Genomic DNA, 15,389 nt, shown 5'->3' on the forward strand with positions numbered 1-15,389 from the left:
TAAAAATATTTGGGAGTAAAACAGTGTTCCTAAACAAAGCCAAGGGCTTCTGCTTATTTTCAGTTGCAAAGTTTTAAGGCACATACCACTACTATGTGTAAAAGTGCATCCTTTTAACAAGAGGTATATTTTATAAATACACTTCATGGAAAATGCTTAACTGCTGCTTATAAAACTGCCTTTATTCTATTTGGTACTTGCTCTCCTATTATGTTTTTTCCCCTGAAGTTAGCTGGAAATATTAGACATTTGCAGCTAACACAATGATCAATAAATTATTATTGTAATAATACTTGATCTTAAAAATCAAGGGATTATAACATGTCATGTTATAACATTTCAGCAATAATAGAAATTATTTTAGGGCTTTTGTCATCTGGTAATAGCCATGCCATGCAGACATTTGAACAAAACAGCTGTGAAGACATCCCTTTTACTGGCAGGTTATTGATTGCCATGTCAAGACCAAAATAATATAGTTATGTTTTAATTTCAGATTGATTTTTTGGAAAAAAACCCCAAACAAACAAACAAAAAAACCCCCACAAACTATCGGGGAGAACGTGTTTCTTAAACACTTTTCTCCTGTCCATAGAAAATTTCAAGCAGATAATTCCTGGAAGGCCGATGAGGTGGTTGTCACTGGCTGGAAGGTTCATGCTGGTGGGGTGGTAGTGGCTCACAGCATCCCTGTGCTGCCTGCTGCCATCTGCTGCACCCACACCCTCTTGCTAGGGGCAATTTTGGCCCAGCAGGCAGAGTTCTCACAGATACCTGAGCTGGTTCCCCCTGCTGCCCTTGGCACCCCAGGTCCCCTGAAGAACCTTTCCTCACTGGACAAGGAGGGTATCTGGGGGTAGCTGCCCAAGTATTCTGTGTGAACTTGAGCATTTGGTTTGTTTAGGTGAGCAAACAGTGACAGCAATTTTATGAAGAAATAAATGGCTTCTACTGCAAAATGGATACTTTGACATCCATAAGGGAATCTGAATGGCTTGCTGTCAGTGTAGCTGGACTAGAAATGTCCCCTCAGCAGCACCTTTAGTGCCACCTTCTGCAATAAAACAATACTACTTTATAAATAAAATCTTTACTAGCAATGTATTGTATGTAATTTGTACCTCTTCTACTGAGGCAGAGGTGATCTCAAGCCTTCAGCTCACTGCAGGAAGACTCTTCTAACAGGATTTTCTGGGGTACAGAGGGATAATGCAGTAAAGTAACATCCTGACTGGCGGTCCTTGCCTGGGTAGGACAGCACATCAACCCCCCTCCTCCTGGGCTGAGGGCCCATAGCAGCAGGTGTCCCCGTTCCTTCTCTGATAAAAATCCTAAAGAGAGATTTTTTTGTTGTTGTTCAGGGAGGGCATAAATCCACATTTCACAGAGTGACCTTTGTTCTCTAACCCGCCAGTGTCACATAGTCAGCCAGGAGGAGCAATGGTGCAGGATGGCCCCCCTCACAGGGAGCAGCTGGTTTGCTTTCACACGTTTTGGTCATGGGTGCAATGACCTGCAGTCCCAAGTGAGCTGTGCAGTATTAGGCTTCTAGGCTGCTGTCTCATTTTGAGAACAGTGTACAAGGAGTGTGATATTATATTTCCTCCTGCTGTGATGGACAAGTCTCAGAGTGCAAATTTTGGATTTAGTTGGCAGAACTGAGCAGAGCTATTTTTATGCTGCTCAGGTTTTTCCAAATTACCTGGACAAACATATTTTTCCTTATTCACATAGTACCTGTAGGTGTCTAAACCGCAGAGTTTCATGTTTCTTTCTTGCAGGACTTGTTCTTGGTACCAGAAGCAAATGCAGGTTCTTGAGACACTTCCATGCATTAAAATTCCATTTGTAAGCATCTTAGTTGAAACAAAGCAGAGTGAACTTGGCTGAGAGTTCTGCAAACCCTGTGTACATCAGGACAACTGTTCTGGTTAGCAGGCTCACCTGGAGTCCTTTGAGAAGGCTTAAGTCAAGAAGTTGAATCCCAAATAATGATTTTAACATTTAGACATTTATGTTACTTATAAAGCAGCCAGTCATATATACAGCCCAAGTCACCCCATGCAAACATTTAAGCCCACAGTATTCTGCCAGAGCATTCAAGAAAAAAGAAATGTACAGAGATGATAATCAGGCTTTCTCATCCCTTCTGCTCTATGCTGTGGAACAGAGCAGGGGAAGTCCAGATAAGCATTAGCAGTCCCTGTTGACAAAGCATGGAAATTACCCATCTCCTTATGCAAGGATGAAAACCTGTCATTTGTTTTTATCCACAGAGTTTAGGAAGCGCTGAATTTGTGGGAGGTGATGAATTTTAGCATGAGTACCACTGCTGCTTTTTTTCTTTTTGAAACAATACTGATACTGTTTTGCCAAAGCTGCAATTTCTGATACATAAAAAACCCCACATACCTATTTAAAAATGAGTAGCTAAAACCAGGTAAAAATCTGTTCAACCAGATATTTCTTGACTTTTTTCAAGGCCTATAAATTCTAGCTGGCTCTGAAAAGTCAAATAATTCCAGATACTATTAAGGTCATTGACTGACAAGATCTATATCCCTGTGTACACTGGTCACTAGGTGAAAAGTAGGAAGTAGTTCTGAACCCGATTTACTTGTAGAAACAAGGGGGATACACATTTTAGGTATGGAAGTTTATATTTTCACAGGTCACTTGCAGTGACGCCACCTTGATCTACAAGTACAAATACAGCTAGGGACATGAAAATCCTTGGCACTGAACTAGCTTGGAAATGTGCATAAGTGATTTCACGTAGCTTTGATGTTTGCTGTATCGTATTTTTTGTAAAACGGTTTTATTTCTTATATTCTAGTTCTTTAGGCAGATTGTGTATATGGAATTTAGGAATGAAAAAAGAGAGGAAAGAAAAGGGCACAAATGAATTTTAATTATATTTATTACAAGCAAGGAAATGTACTATATCAGAGATATTTTATGTAAGGCTTTAGCCCAGAGAGAATTTTTATAGCTAAGTAGTTGTAAAACCTTTAAAAGAGGACACCATTACGATGAGAAGAGCATTTTCTTACATGTACATACTGCATCTCTCCAGCATCCTGGTGCATTTAGGTTTTTATCTGTAAAACTGTCAGGAGCCATCATTTTAACTCATCAATTTGATTTTTACCATCTACACCTGCTCATAAGGCACTTTCCTCTAGTGAAAACTAGAAACAGAGCTGCTTGTGGGTGACATTTACAAATGACTGGGAGAAAAAAAGGAAAAGAAAAAAAAAAAAGGAATAGCAAGCAACCACACAAAAGCCCTCATCTTTTAAAAACAACAATAAGCATAGCTGTAGAAAAAAAGAACAGAATGTAATTTTCTTACTGCTAAAACAACTCTTTCTACATGTGCTATTTTCCCCATCTATTTTTATCACAGCCTTCCAGACTCTGACATGCCTCTTGGCTTCCTTGACCATATGGATCTGCCAAGCAGTATGAATACTGTAGGGATAGCCTGCAGAAATAACCTAGCAAGGTGCCTTGCTTTGCAAGAGTTTGCTCAGACTTCCAGAAACATTAGGTAAAGGGTTTAAAGGGTTCAAGTGTTGTAGCTTTCCTCACTAAAATTTTGGGGTAAGTTTTTGCCAGGAGTTTGTACCTAGAGTGCCCTTTTTCCTGAAATAGAAGAGAAGCTTTTGAAAATAAAAAAAAAAGATAAGAACATACAAGCTTTCTGTTATCTGAAGCTCTGGCTTTAATTTTTTTTAAAAAAAGGTATCCTTCAATAACTAAAAAAGCAGGTAGAGGTGAATCATGAAAATATATTTTATGCCTAAGAGTCAGTGTCTGACTTTCCAGAAACAGGGCTTAAAATAAGATCTTCCATTGAAATTAAAGTGTCCTGTATAAGTCAACAGAAGGACTTCTACTGACAGCAATGGATCATGCCCAAATACTGCTTCCTTAGTAGTACATATTATTCTCTGTATTGTACCAGCTTGAAATTCTCAACTGGAAACTTTAAAACCATCTTAAGTAAAAACAAAATTAAGAGTACGCCTTTATCTTTTCAACTTGTCAGAACCAATTTCACTGAAGTTCATTGTTGCCAACCTATTTCAGTTATAAAGTCTTCTTAGTCATTATATTGGTGCTTGGTTTTGGATTACTTCACCCCTGTGAGCTTCAGTGCAAGGCTGCTTGTCTCTAGTGGCAGGACAGGATTTGGTTAATAGGATACATTTTTTTTCTTGGGTAAAGTTTTGGCAAGTTTGGGGCATGCAGGAATTCACCAAAAGCATATTTTAGACCTTCTAGCTGGAAAGTGCCAGCTAGAATGCATATATAGAATATGTATCGGGATTTGCATATTAAAATATATTATTTTAGCTTTATGCATCTCATGGCTTATTTGTAAATAATTAAAAAGGACAGAAGACTATTACTGAAAAATCTTCCCATAATTCTCTATAATTGCACCATCATCAGTTGCAGCACTCAACAGTAGCTAAGCATCATCATTCATGAAATTCAGGTTTTATAGGTTTAAAAGCAAGTCTCCGAACAAGAGTTCAGGAGTTCCCTCTTTTTGTTAATCAGAAAAAATGTGGTTTTCAGCATAACATTTTGAGAAATTTTAAGCTGTAATAGGGAATGTGACATTTCTAAACATTAAACAATGGACAAATGGTTTATGTCTGCATTTTGCAGGGGGGTTGTTTGGTTTTTGAAGCCATAGCACACTTGTTTCCCCTCCTTCTACAAGATGTTTTTACAAGTCCTCAGCTGGTATATAGTGTATGTTCATTGAATGGGTTGGTGCAATCAACATGGAGAAGGTGGCTCCCATATATCTGCCACTTGGGCCATCCCTGCACCTCTCCTGGGAGCCAGCCCCTCTCTCTAGCCTTGCTGAAATGGAGGCTCTTGAAAGTGGTGGAGGCTGAAGACAGAAATGTGCTCCAAAGAACACAAGAGCTTGCCTCCCTCCTGGCTGGATCCCTGTCTCACCACACCTTAAGAGCTCTGGCTTGAGAAGCCACCAGAGCTGATGGGTTTGCTCTAATTTGCACTTCTGCTAGCCTTTTTCAGGAAGTAGTCTCTTTTAAAATGCTACAGAGCTATACAGACCTCAGTTGGGGACCTTAGATGGGTACAGGTGAAATGTTTTCAAAATCCTTTTGAAGTCTGAAAGTTAAGGAATTCAGCAGTAGGATGGGAGAGGTGTGTGCTGACATGTGGATTGGTTTATCAGGACCCCCTAATCATGTTGCTTTGCCTAGGCACGGTCTCCAAGAGAGTAAGTACCTTGTAGGAATGTAGAGAAAATCAGGCACAGCCTTTTTACAGGCAGCATTCAACTCTCCTGATCAATAATAATCTGACTAAGAATTTGGAGTAAATGTCATTCCGGTGATTGTATCTTGTCAAGGGCCTCATAATGGTAAGTGATGGATTTGGAATGATAAAGTTGTGCATAAGATCAGAAACAAAAATCATACAGCAGCAGGGCCCCACTAAATTTAATCTTAGACTCAGGGTATTTTCAGTTCCTATCCTCAAGGTCATTGCACCTATGCTAATACAACTGTCAGCATCCTCCTCCTACCAGGCCAGTTCCTTCTGATATCCTAAAAGGAGATTTACAGAAGCTGACCAAGAAAAAATAATGCTTTTTACAAAATAATTACAGAGATGAATGGCATCTGTGATGACCTATTTTAACACTTTTTTTTTTTTTTCTTAATGGCACCACCTTACATGAGCTTCTCTAAACTCCTGTCACGTAAGCCAGTCACAGTTGGTTGGGTTTGGTTTTTTGGCTGTCATCCTAGCCAACATCCAGGGTCTCAGAAAGTAGATGTAAGGGTGATGCTGAGCAAGCCTTTGCTGTCACTGCCTTTATTCTGGATTAGTAATTGGTTTGTTTATAATTATGAGCTGTATAAAGCCTTGCAGGAAAAGCAGAACATGTTTACTTTTACAATGATGAATTAAATCATAAATTGGAAACACCTTTGGAATTAAAAAATAGCCTCTTCACCGGGGATCAGATTTGCGGCATTTTGCTGGGAAGTATGTGTGAACATCAGTGGTGCAGCTATGGCAAAGGGCTGCTGCTGAAAAACATGGCAATAAACCTCCTCACTTGAGCTAGCAATTGCAGTCTACAAGGTAATGCTGGTCTTGGTGGCAGAAACTGCCCTGTGTTTCTACACATGCCCAGAGTGTTCCCAGGAGGTGCTGCAGGCCCTAAGCAACCCATGCGCATGAAGAGAAGTGTGTAGCCATGTTGCATCTCACAAGAGGAAGACAGAGATCCTTCATATTTCTATGCAGATCTTGGAGGATTCTTGGATAATTTGTTTGCAGGAGAAATCAGCTTTTCTCCATGCAAGAAATGCTTTTGAGATTCCAACAGTATTGTTACACAGACTTTATTAGAAGACATTATCTGGCCCATAAACACATGGAGGAGAGAAACTTATAATTGAGCCTACAGTACTGCTGTATCTGACAATACATGTCTACTTAAGCCTTGCACTTTGGAGATACCCACATGCCAAGGTAGTTTGGTTCAGTTACCGCTGGTTTTAATCTTTTATAGTTTTCTGACCAAGGTTTCATAATGCTTTATGCAGAAAAGCAATACAGAAAATAAACACAAAACACAAAATATGGCCACACTGATGAAAAAGTCCATTTCTACAGTATCTGTGGCTCAATGTCTTATTCTGCATTGAGTGAACATCATAGGCATTGAGTCAATCTGCAGCCATAGAAAAGAGCTATTTTCTGATTTGATTTGTTTTCTTAGTAGAATGTTTTTAACTTTTTGCAGTTTGAGTCAAGTTCCAACTATTTTGTTTATAATTTTGTTAATTGTATGTGTAAAAGTCACAGAACTAAAGTGGTAAAAAAATCTACTTTTAACCTCTGGTTGATTTATGAAATGATACTCAGTTCCTTGAGTTTGTGAAAATAACATATACCACTAATAATCTCTTGGAACTGATTTAACACCATATTCTATTGCAGCACTAGGAAGAAGCCAAGGACTTGTAACAATTCGTCATTTGCAGTGACATTTTTATTACTCTTTCAGAAATGCTGTGCTTTAATTGTCTCCCTGCTTCAAATCAACTGCTTAGTTTGCTTTAACAGTAGTTTTTTCTCTATAGTTATCATTGCCCTTGCTATCAGAAACCTAAACTCTGTATATTCCTGGCATGGTAACAGCTAACAAGAACAGGAGCAGAGAACCTATCCATGTCCCTCTAATTTAAGGGACTGAAAATGCTGTATTGATTGCAAGTTGCATTTTTATGGAGTTCACACAAAAATTCCTTATAGGCCTGCATCCCAGGCAATTCCCCCTTGATTCACTAGGATTGAGCTGAGAGAAAATCCATCCAAAATAATATACTCTTTTTTTTTGCACTGTTATGAAGTTTGCAACAAGCTGCCCAATAGAGAAATAGCTTTGCTTTCAACTATTAAAAAGAAACTGTAAGCTCTTAATTTAGTAGCAGTGTCGCTAGTGCTTTAGCATCTTCTGCAGTGTGCCTCCAACTGATGAACTGAAGCACAACTATAAATAGCAATGATGTCTTTGTCAGCTTGTGAGAAAAAGGGGTTGGGGTTTTTTTCCACACTTCCTGAAAGGACATATAGTAAGACATTTCTAATCTCTTCTTTTGCTTAGTACATCGATTTATCTGTTTGATGGGTTACTGAATTAAAACAACGATTTGTTGCCTGTTGGTTCACAACACAGTTCAGTGAACAATAGGAACATGGCCCTAAGGTTGTGTCATATTTGATTGGCACCCCAAAGTTTAGTGATTGCTTAAAGTTGTCAGCTTTACAGTTCAGGACTTTGGGGTGACCTTCCCTTTTCAAGTGAGAGGCAATTTCCCCCCACCTCAGAGTGTGCTTGCCTGAGCCACAGCCTGGCCAAATTGCATGCTCAGACCTTTAGTCCCTGCATATCCCTTGTGCATGTCAATGATGAGGGATCCCCTCCTACCATCCCAAATCCTTGGGACATCCCTTTCACAGTGGGGCTGCTCCTTTGCTGCTTTGTATCTGATAACTAAGAAGTCGTATGAGGAGCAAATAGCTTTGTTAGATTGAGTCTAGCTGCTCTGTATTTTAAGAGAGTACCTGTCAGAAAAGCAAAGTTTCACAAATCCCCGGGTTGGGGACCCTATGCAGTGACAAAGAGGAGGGACTTGATGGCTGTGGCAGCATGGCTGGTCAGCATGCTAACGGGTTTTAATGGAGCATATGAAATCTTCTCTGGATTCTGAATCACAAATGCATTCAGGCAGAATAATGATTGGGGGGAAAAAGGAGTTAATTTTCAGGGCTTGCATGCCTTCAGGTTTGTTTGCTTGTGAATATTTTTGGAGAGTAATGTTAGATGCTAAGGGAAAGTCACAGCAAGGCTTGTGACTAATGGATAAGATGCAGTATGCTCTGTGATGCTACAAGAAAAATGCTGATGCAGTTAACTGATATCAGAGAGATAAAATAGTGCCAGCATTTAAAAAACCAAAACAAAACAAAAGCAAAAACCTGAAAGGTGTTATAAAGTTTCTGAGATCCCACCTTGGTATCATTTTAGAGGATGTTTCTAACTAGTAGCCACACAAATAATTGCAGATTACAGTGTCGTACAACTCCATTAACTAGGTGAAGGAAAAATAGCAACATTTTCATTTTAATGAGATGTCTGCTCTCTCTTCCTCTCTACTGTGCATCTTAATGTACCTTGCTGTCTGCGCTGACTTGGGGCTCCAAGGCTTTGTCATTTCTTGGCAATTCCATTCTCTAATTTCTTCTGACACATGGTGCTTAAATCCACAAGAAATGTGAGGTGAGGCAGAGAGGATTCCTGCAGACTGCCGCGCCATGAGAGGAGCACTCATTTGCATTATTCATTAGATAAAGACAGTGATTTGCATCTCATTTTGGTCGTCTCCATTTCCAGGCAGAGAATGTAGAGAATTCGCAGAATTGATGAATTTTATAGTATTAATAGTGTTCATTTGGGATTAAGTCTCCATTGTCTGCTGCCCCGTATTTTGTCCCACACATCTTAAATACCTACAGAAATTACATTCTTCTGTTCTTTTTATAATGAACTGCAGCTATTTACTGCATAGTAAAAGAATGCTAATTTGTTTATCTTTGCACTTTTTAAAGGTTTGGGGTTTTTTTTATCAAGGCCATAATTCTATACTTGGTCATTATTTGTAATTAGATTATTATGACCTTTTTCCCTATTGTTCTGAGGTTATGATTCAAAAGCAAAAGCTTGTAGAGCAGCTGCAATGATTACATGTGGTCTGACGATCTAACAGTATCTACTTTTTTTTTTTTTTTCTGTTCAGTATTCTTAAGCAGTAAGCTTTTAAGAACTGTACGCCTTCTGTTAAGTAACATGTTAACACAGTAAAGTTGAGAAATGGAATAGCCCTAGATAACTTTTAACTCTCTTTTGTTCTTTTCTAGGCTTTATGAACCAATTTATATTATGGTTAGTGTTAATATTTGATTCAGAAAGCTCTACTGTAAAAAGGAAGAGATATCACTGTTATGTCTGGCAGTGCATTGGGGGAATGCTTAATTTTGGGGGTCAGGGGGATTGGCACTATTGAGCTCTGTCATAATGTTTTTATACACAGGAAACTGGGGAAATTAGGAGTTCCAGAGGACATAAACAGGTACCATTATTTCATATATGCTTTTTGAGAAAATATACATGATAAATGCCTTAGTGCTGAAACCCAGAGCCATTCCCTGACCCATCATTTACCTCCTAGGACAGCAAATGGCTAAAGCAAATGGTGGCTTATTTTGACTCTCAAAGCCCTCAGTGAAGCTTTGTGCTTCACTGGGCTGGATATTGTACAAAAATAAGGGAAGGCATTGTCCTCATTTTTTATTACTTTTTACATTTGTATTTCAATTATACTGTAAATTATTTAAAAAGTGATGATGAAGGCTGACTTTAGCAAGATGAGGTGCTAAGGCTAATGATTATGCATTATTAGCATTTTTTATTGTAATTATGGCATGGCTCTATGGCTGATGCTGTAGCTGTCTTGATTTCTTGGGAGTGCCATGCTAGACAAATTCACATTGGGCTTGGATTAGAAGGTGGGCAAGGTAAAGGCCCTGAGCAGCAGTTGGCCAGGACATTTCCATCTGTAAGCGGCATTATGGCAGAAAACACAATGCAAATGACATATGAAGATGAAAATGGCTTATACTAGGGCCCTGCCTAATACGCATCTTAATTATAATTGAGTTTGCCACAAGTTAGTGACACAGCTGAATCTAAACAAATCACCTAGGTAATGTGCTGATTACACTAACAGCAGTTGTTGTCAGGGGCAGAAGATGCCATATGGCTCCTCTTCTCTACCTAGGTCAGAATATTGTTAGGAAGATGCTGAAATACATCGACACAAATGAGGAATTAGCCTATCTGGCTTTCCTCCTGCCTGCAGTGTGCATACATGTCCTGGGGTCTGGCCATTCCCGGGCACGGTAGGCGGGGGGCTACCCAGATTTTTCCAGAAGTACCAAGTGGAGGAGTATCATGGCACTTGAGGACAAACAAAGGCAGCTGGCGCTCAGTTGCATTGCTCAGACACAGCTTTGCTCTCTGAGGTGGGCCTGGATTTTGTTGGGCAGTTTGTGAAAAGAAAGTATAAATGACACGGACTGCAAACTAGAGGGGAACGAATGTAAGGGATGAATAAAGCAGGAGCCAGTCACACGGCATGGTCAGGTTCAGCCCCAGGGAGGGCTTTTCTTGTGAATGGGGACACGAGTCAAACTCCCACTAATTGCAGTGAACTTGGTACAAGTCTTCTAAAGTTTGTACAGCCTTTTTATTTTCTTATTTTGGGAACAGACAAAAGTATAGTATAAATTTTGCAGTGCCATGACCAAGATGTTACCCCTTGTATTCCCTTACAATTTCAGAATCTTGTCCATTTAAAATAAATATCAAACACTAAAACCAGTCACTAACAACATCGCAGAAGCTACTGCTGCTGTAAGAGCAGCAGAGCCTGGCAGTACCACTGCTTTTAAAAGATCTTTTAGCATTTCTAATCTATACTCTGTGTGATGCTTTTCTAGGTTGCATCAGGCTGAAGAACAGCAGAAGTGGAGTTTATGCCATGTTAAATTGTTATTAACTACAAAATGTCATCCAAAGTATAGTGTTCTGCCAGTTTGAGTTACATACTTTTGTTATGCTTTTTGCTCTGAAAAATACACATTTGAAATTTTTAAGTGTGCCAAGCAGGCCAGATGCTGCCCTTCAGAAATAAAAATTGCCTTAAACTGATTCTGTGATGATTCGGGTTCTAGAAGAGCCGTAAAATTTCTGCCAGACTTAAAATATCTTTCCTTGAACACTGGTCCCGCTGTGCTGATCTTGCTGTCAGCAAGGGTTTGCAGATCCTCAGTTATGAAACACCTTGTCACCACTCACCCAGCAGCTTGCTCCTGCTCCGCTGTGAAGTTTGTTTAAGTACTTTATTCAGATTTTGAAATACAGGGTGTGTTTCCTAATGATTTTCTTAGGAAAAGGGTTGTGGACAGTCCTTTCATACAACTCAGGGTAGCTCTTCGGAGGTGTGTTACGGAAGCAGTGGGTAATCCAAAGGCTTCTGCACAATGGATTATTCTGAGCAATATTTACCCTTTAAAATGTCCTTGTCTAGTGCAAAGTGAGGAAAGCAGCTGTTCAACATTTATTTTTGTCTTCACTCTTCAATGGATATTAGACCTCTGCCTCTTTTGGGGCTTGCCACAATATCCCTGACGAATTTACTGCACAGCTCTGCTTCATTCATTACAAACCACCTATTTTGTCTGCCATGTCTGCACCCTCAGCCACACCTAGGAGAGTTTGGATCAAGTCCACTGAAGTCACTGTAGAAGCACCTAGACACTGATTTTTATGCTCCATGCTGCCTTGGCCATGCAAAGTAGCTAAAAAGCAGGCTTGAGGATGGAGCAGAGGATTTTTACTGGCACAGAGAAATTCCTCCAGTGGCAGAGGATTGGCAAGGCCAACTCAGTGCCATCTGCTCTTTGATCCTCCCCTTATCTCAGAAGCCCTTTCAGGAGACAAACCATGCCAGCAGCTGGAGGATGCAGAGCGGACCTGAGAAAAACCCTTCTAGACAGTCAGTGCGGCCAGTACACTGGGTCTTGTGTAACCAGCATGAGCTGGAGCAGCCTTTAGGATGCTCTGAATTATGCCTAACATTGTTCCAAGTCTTAATCAAGATGAAATGCTTTTTAGGACTACTTTTCTCCCTCTTCATTTGTGATGAGCATAAAGTGGAAACCAAAATACATTAATTCACTCCACACCATGGGTAACAATTTCCACAATATATTCATAAACTAAAAATGCGGAGCTGTTTCATGTAAGCTTCAAGAATGACAACTGAAATAAAACTGTCAGTCTGGTGGGTCATGCCAGGAGCAGATCTTAGGTGCTTCTTGGCACTACGAAAACACAGTCATATGATGCACAAATGACCTTACAGAATCCAGCTCTTCCAACATGCCTTACTAATTACAGAAAGCTGATCCTCATGTGTTCATCTCTCACGTGTGAAATTCTGAAAGCTGAATCAAATTAAGTTCCAAGTATATTTTCAGTTTATGTTGAGATGCCACTATTTCAGCAAATCTGAGAGAAAAGGAACATTGCTTTCATTCAAACAGTATGAACAACACTGCAAAGAGATTACATCTGTTACAAGAGAAAAATGCTATCTTTATGCCTTTTTGTAAAGTGGCCAATGGCTAATGGACAGGAAGTCTTTCAGAAAGTTTTGCAAATCCACATAATGTTCCCGGGTACTGGAGCATGCATTTGAATTGCAGATTAACTGAGAGAAGAAAAGTGGGGGGATTCATACAGCCACATATCTCACTGTTGGCTATGTATCTAAGAAGGATCAAAGCCACAAGTCTTGCCAGCCAAGAATAGCATTATCTTAAGTTTAAAACACTCCCTTCTGATGTTTCTTTTCGGTTTGTAGCATGTGAATCAGTACTGCTTCTTGGCCTTTGGAGCAGACCAAAGCATTTATAGGTGTTTCGCTCTGTTAAATGTGGAGAACTGCAAGTGCATGGAATTGGTCCCTTCTCAAGAGCAATGACTCACATGTAACTGGAGAGGCGGACAGAAATCCTATAGATGCATGAACTAATCTAAATTACAAGGGCCAGATATGAAAACATACAGTGGTGGCTGATCACACTACAGTTTCTTACCACAAGCAAAGTTGGAAGACTGCTTCTGAGAAATGCGGATGGGCAATCTCAACTTTCATTGCACTTAATATTTGTATAGTGGATTTAAATGCATGATAGGGGTACTCTCTAAAACTTGAAGTCATATAGCTCAAATAGTGTGATTTATACCGTGATCTTTCATTTCATCCAAAGTGCCTGTGACAATCCCTGTAGTTTCAGGAATGTGCAATGAATGGGAGCAAATGCCTGCACCTCATCTCACACTGGTTCCATACATGAGCTAGTGACTTCCCACAGTACCACATTGCTTCTGAATGCTTTAGTCTGCAAGCTCCTAATGAGCACTGCAATTAAGGATTTTTTCAGAAGAAAATTAATTAGGGAAATTGTGGAAAACCATAATCCATATTTCCTTTACTGTCTCACTGTTCACTTTAGGTACCTTCAAAAGAATTGTGTCTTTTTTAGAGTTTTAGAGGCTACACTTGCTATCTCAGAGCATGAAAGTTCCTGGAAGTCAGTCACTGTGGTAGCTTTCAAGGAATAGCTCATTTGCCATGCTAGCTAAATTAAAAAAATTAGTGTTACAAGTCAGGCATTCTAATAATTTTTTTAAAAAGTTGATGATGCTGTTACAACAACTTATACTTCTGCACGTCTTTGTGTTTCTTACCATTTCTTACTGGTCTCCTTGTTCAGCTAAACAGTCCAACCTTTTCAGATTCTCCTTGTCTGAAAATCTTTCCATGCCTCTCATCCTTTTTTTGTCACAAGGGAATCAGAGTTCTCCAAACATCAAAACAGCACAAGAATAACTGGCAGTAACAACATCTAAAAAGTTGTAGGAGTCTGCAGGGGAAGTCAGGCAGGGGGTAATACTACACTCTTGTCCTGGTTCAACTAGGATAGGGTTAAGTTTCCCCAGCAGAGAGGGGGAAGGGTTCTCCAGCCAGGTTATTCATACCATGCTGACGTCAGGTCCAGGGGCGGGAAACTTGGATTTTACTTTTCTCTTTGGCTTTTTGGTGGCGGGGAGCTGCTCCGTGATCAGGCCCCTTGCACACACCTGATGTGGCGAAAGTTCCTGAAGAGTGCACCAGAAGGACACTCGAAAGCATTGGCAATAGTGTCCTGGTGGACAGACACCCACACTCTAACAGTGGATGGAGTAGTTGGCAAGCTCCAGCAATATGAGGAAAATCTCCCTTCATCTCAACATTCCTGGGTTTCGCAGTAAAGGAGCTGTCTCAGAGGGTCCAGGAAGTGGAAGAGGACATGTCCTACGTTCCACCTGCACGGGCTAATGTCTCAGCCATTAGAAGTAAACGTTTCCCCACCCAAGAGAAAGGCAGCAGAAGGTACACACCACGAGGCACCCTGTGGTTTTTCCTCCGCAACCATGGAGAAAACATGAGGAGGTGGGATGGACAGCACACTGCCACCCTAGCTACACGAGTAGAGCAACTGAAAGGGAAGACCATCACAAAAGGGGAGTCCTCCAAGAGGAGCGCAGCTCCAGTGTCCAGTCAGAAATTCCCCAGGCAGAATAGAATGGTGAACATTATGTCTGATCCTCTTGAGGGGACCAGTAAATCCTTCTTGCAAGAAGTGAGTGATGATGAGCAGGATTAGAGGGTCTCTGCCTCCAGCCAGGTGGAGGAAAGGGATAATCGGATTTACTGGACAGTGTGGATCCGATGGCCTGGCACGTCAGACCCACAAGAGTATAAGGCTTTGGTGGACACTGGCGCACAGTGCACCCTGATGCCATCGAGCTACAGTGGGGTTGAATCCATCTGCTTCTCCAGAGTGACAGGGGGATCCCAACAGCTGACCCTACTGGAAGCTGAAGTGAGCCTGACTGGGAAGGACTGGCATAAGCACCCCATTGTGACTGGCCCAGATGCCCCGTGCATCCTGGGCATAGACTATCTCAGGAGAGGGTACTTCAGAGACCCAAAAGGGTACCGGTGGGCTTTTGGTGTAGCTGCCCTGGAGGAGGTTGAACAGTTGTCCACCCTACCCGGCCTCTCAGAGGATCTCTCAGTGGTGGGGCAGCTTAAGGTTGAGGAGCAGCGAGTGCCGATTGCTACCAGGACGGTGCACCAGCG

At 40.8% G+C, this 15,389-nt stretch overlaps 1 protein-coding gene across 12 annotated transcripts in view; it reads left to right on the forward strand.

The window, feature by feature from the left end:
• NTNG1 (netrin G1) overlaps positions 1 to 15,389 on the forward strand; it is a 167,508-nt gene that overhangs the window by 20,970 nt on the left and 131,149 nt on the right. The window lies entirely within an intron of this gene.

Source organism: Athene cunicularia, assembly GCF_003259725.1.
Source record: "Athene cunicularia isolate RWA chromosome 8 unlocalized genomic scaffold, athCun1 chr8_part1, whole genome shotgun sequence".
NCBI classification, from domain to species: domain Eukaryota; kingdom Metazoa; phylum Chordata; class Aves; order Strigiformes; family Strigidae; genus Athene; species Athene cunicularia.